Source organism: Apteryx rowi, unplaced genomic scaffold, assembly GCF_003343035.1.
Source record: "Apteryx rowi isolate R43461 unplaced genomic scaffold, aptRow1 scaffold_170, whole genome shotgun sequence".
Taxonomy (NCBI): domain Eukaryota; kingdom Metazoa; phylum Chordata; class Aves; order Apterygiformes; family Apterygidae; genus Apteryx; species Apteryx rowi.
Window position 1 is genome coordinate 1,638,380 of NW_020447975.1, and position 3,733 is coordinate 1,642,112.

At 71.9% G+C, this 3,733-nt stretch overlaps 1 protein-coding gene across 1 annotated transcript in view; it reads right to left on the minus strand.

The window, feature by feature from the left end:
• IDH2 (isocitrate dehydrogenase (NADP(+)) 2, mitochondrial) overlaps positions 1-2,518 on the minus strand; it is a 7,711-nt gene extending 5,193 nt beyond the window's left edge. The window contains exon 1 of the mRNA XM_026060745.1: positions 2,514-2,518. The gene's annotated coding sequence lies outside the window, so the exon portion shown is untranslated. The remainder of the gene's footprint in view (positions 1-2,513) is intronic.
• Positions 2,519-3,733: the final 1,215 nt, after the last annotated feature.

Sequence of the window (3,733 nt, forward strand, 5' to 3'; positions counted from 1 at the left end):
GCCCCCGCCCCCGCCGGGGCCGCGCGGGGGGCGGCGGGACCCAGAGGCGCCGCTGCGGGGGGGCCCGGGGCGGTGTCCTCGGGGGTCGATGTCCTCGGGGGCTCCACGTCCCCCGGGGGTCGGGGTCCCGCAGGGCTCCACGTCCCCACGGGCTCTGAGTCCCTTGGGGGTCGGTGTCCTCGGGGGCTCCGCATCCCTCGGGGGTCGATGTCCCTCGGGGCCTCCGCATCCCCACGGGCTCCGAGTCCCTCGTGGGTCTGCATCCCCCGGGGGTCGGCATTCCCCAGGGGTCCATGTCCCCCGGGGGTCAGTGTCCCCCGGGGCTCCCCGTCCCCCAGGGGTCAGCATTCCCCAGGGCCGGTGTCCCCGGCCGCAGGCTCCTCCCGGAGCGGCCGCGCTAGGGAAGGGCCGCGTCTGCTGGACACCGCTGCCCTGCCCGGCCCGGCCCGGCCCAGCCCGGCGGGACGCGACTCCTGCACATCTGTGCCGAGGGGACGCTGCCAGCTCAGCCGAGCGCTTGGAGCCGGCTCAGGCTTCCCTACATAGAAACAAGTGATTTTGCACATTGCCAGCGCATGACTCAGGGCAGCTGGACGGAGCGGAGCAGAGCAGAGTGGAGCGGGCTGGGCAGYGGGGGCTCACGCCCCCCGGGACCAGGCTCAGGGGGGTTGGGGCAGCCACAGCCATTCCCGTCGCCCTGCCGGACCCCGCTGCGTGGCCACGCGCCCCGACCTGGGACCCCCCTGGGACCCCCCTGGGAGCCCCGGCGCCGCGGGGCCTCCTCGCAGGGCCGCTGTGCCCGGAGGCTTGCCGCCCCGCTGGCCAAGCCGGCCGAGCTGCCGCTGGCTTTTTTTAGCTGCGGGGGCCAGGCAGATCCTGCTGCAGGGAGGAGAGCAGAAAAACAGCCCGGCTGGAGCTGCCTGCCCCGGGCGGGGGCTGCGGGGGGGGGGGAGGCAGGGCCGTGCTGACGTGCGCCTGGCTTTAACATTAACCAGAGCGCAGGCCCGCGGCCAGCCAGCGCCGCGGCTGGGGGGGCCGGCGCCCCCGGGGACGTGGGGTCGCAGGGGCCACCGCCACCCTGCCCCGGCACCCCATCCCGCGCGAGCCCTGCGCCAGAGCACGCCGCCCTCCCCCTGCCTGCTTCCAGCACTGCCCGGGAAGCCGGGACCCACAGCGGCGGGACAGACCCGGCACCGGGAGCCAGCTCAGCCAGGAGCTGGCCCTGCCGGAGCCCGCAGGAGGTGTTGCAGTGGGGCAGGACTGGTGCCGGGAGCTGCCGCGCGACACGCTCCGGGAATCTGCAAATTTGCTCTGGGAATTTGCTCCAGGAATCTGCAAATTTGCTCCAGGAATCTGCAAATTTGCTCTGGGAATTTGCTCCAGGAATCTACAAATTTACTCTAGGAATCTGCAAATTTGCATGGGCCGGCACGGTGGCAGGGGGCTCCTGGCAGTGCTGCGCCCCGGCACTGTCCCCGGGACCGTGGCTGCCACCTCGCCGTGCCGCGCTGCAGCGCCGGGCTCCCGCTGCCCTTGGCCTGGCCCTGCTGTGGTCGGAGCCGCCCCGTGACCGCGGCTCTCGCAGGCGAGGTCACRCCAGCGCGGCTGCTCGTCCCCCAGGGAGCGGTGGCTCCCGAGCGCGCGCTGACGAGAGCAGCCATGTGGCACCGTCCCAGGGACGGGCTGCTTTCAAACAAAGGAGTCCATCCCTGGCCGGAGCCCAATCCACACGCCCGCGGCCGCTGCCAAACCAGCTTCCCCCGGAGCTCGCACGGCCCCGGGAGGGTCGGCGGGGGCGGGAGGGCTCGCTGGGGGAGGACAGGGCCAGGCTCCAGCTGTCCCCGCTCTGGGAAGCAGCGTGGCCTGGGAGGGCCCCGGCTCCAGCGCGTCTGGGGCACTGAGAGCCCRGTCAGAGGACACGCAGGGACCTGGGGCTGGGGGTGTCCTTCCCCCCGGCACGCTTGCACCCCTGGCTGCATGCACACCTGGGGTCCCGCGCTGCGAGTGGCACGCAGCCGGGGAGGCTGGAGGGAGCCGTGTGCCAGCCGGGAAATGCAGCGTGTTTGTGAGCCTCGCTCGCCAGGCACCGCTGAGCACCCGCGAGTGCTGGAGACGCAGGGCCCGGCCTCCGCGTGAGCGATGCCTGCGCTCAGCCTGCACCGCAGCTCCGCTCCCCACGGCCCTCGGCCCCCAACACACGGGGCACACAGCAAACGGCTGCGGGACCCCATCCCCATCCCCATCCCATCCCCATCCCATCCCCATCCCCATTCCCATCCTCATCTCGTTCCCATCCCCATTTCATTCCCATTCCCATCCTCATCCCATCCCCATTCCCATCCCATTCCATTCCCATCCCCATCCTCATCCCATTCCCATCCCCATCCCCATTCCCATCCCCATCCCATTCCCATTCCCATCCTCATCCCCATTCCCTCCCCTCCCCATCCCCATCCTATCTCATCCCCATCCCAACCTCATCCCCGTCCCACACCTCCAGCTGGGCGCTAGACAGTGGCGGGGCCTCTGCGAGCACCAGCGGTGCGGCCGGGCAGGGGACGTCACGGCCACCGTGGGGACGTGGTGCAGCATCGCGCAGAGCAGCTGGGCTGCCCACAGCTCGGTGGCCGGGTGAGCAGATGGCAGAGCTCAGGGACACAGCACAGCCAAAGGCACGGAAAATGCAAGCTGGACTGCGAGGTTGGCAGGATGGGGAGCCCCCAGCTCCAGGAAGGGAGCTGCAGGGCCAGCACTGGTCGGCCTGGTGACCCCTGCCTGGCCCGGTGCCGGCCGGCAGGTCGGTGCCTGCGGTGCTGGCGCTTGGGGAGCGCCGGGAACTCTGCTTGGGGGCCGTGTGGGGCAGGGGTCGGCCAGCTGGACCCTGGGCTGGAGCGCGGCTGCGTGTCCCGCACGGCTCCACGGCCCAGCGCAGCCCCCGGCCCTGCTCCCGGGGCACAGCCGCCTCCTGCCCTCCCCGGCGGGCAGCCCCACACCACAGCCATTCGTTTCGGCTGCCCCTGGGCTCCTCCAGCCCGGGGGGCGAAGCACCTGCCCTCCCTGCGCCCGCTCAGGCTCTTCAGACTCTGGCAGCTCCATGCAGCGCTGACACCCRGCAGCAGCCTTGCGCTGGGAATCACCGCAGGGACACCTGGAGCCATGCGTCACCCAAAAACCCCCGGAGCCAGGTGTCACTGCAAGGACCTTGCGGAGAGGCCTGGAGGCAGGTGCCACCCCAAAGCACCTGGAGCCGCGTGTCACCGCAAGGACCTTGCAGAGCTGCCTGGGGCTGCGCTTCGGGACGCACACAGGAGTCCTTGCACCCGCGCCGCAGCGCCGACCCCACTGCTCCTGGGGCTGCCCTCGCGCCGCGTAGCCCCGTCCCTGCCAGCGAGGGGTGCAGGCCCTCGCCTCTGCCCCACGCGAGGCCAGGTGCCTGCCTGCCCACCGGCCCCACAGCACTGCCGAGCCCCTCGACCACCCGCGGGGCACCATGGCCAGGTAGCAGGCAGTCGGCATTGCCTGGGACCAGCGCTGCCCGTGGCTGGGGCCAGCATCACCCCGGCTCCAGCGTAGCCACCGGGCTGCAGTTCCCTTGGCTGGGGCAGCCCGAAGTGGGTGATTCCCACCCTGGCGCCCCAGCACAGCCCCACGCCCTGGGCTCCCCCTGCTCTGGAGCCAGACCAGGACCCTTCGCTTGGGCTCCTGCACTCCAGAGCCAGGAATATGCCCCCCC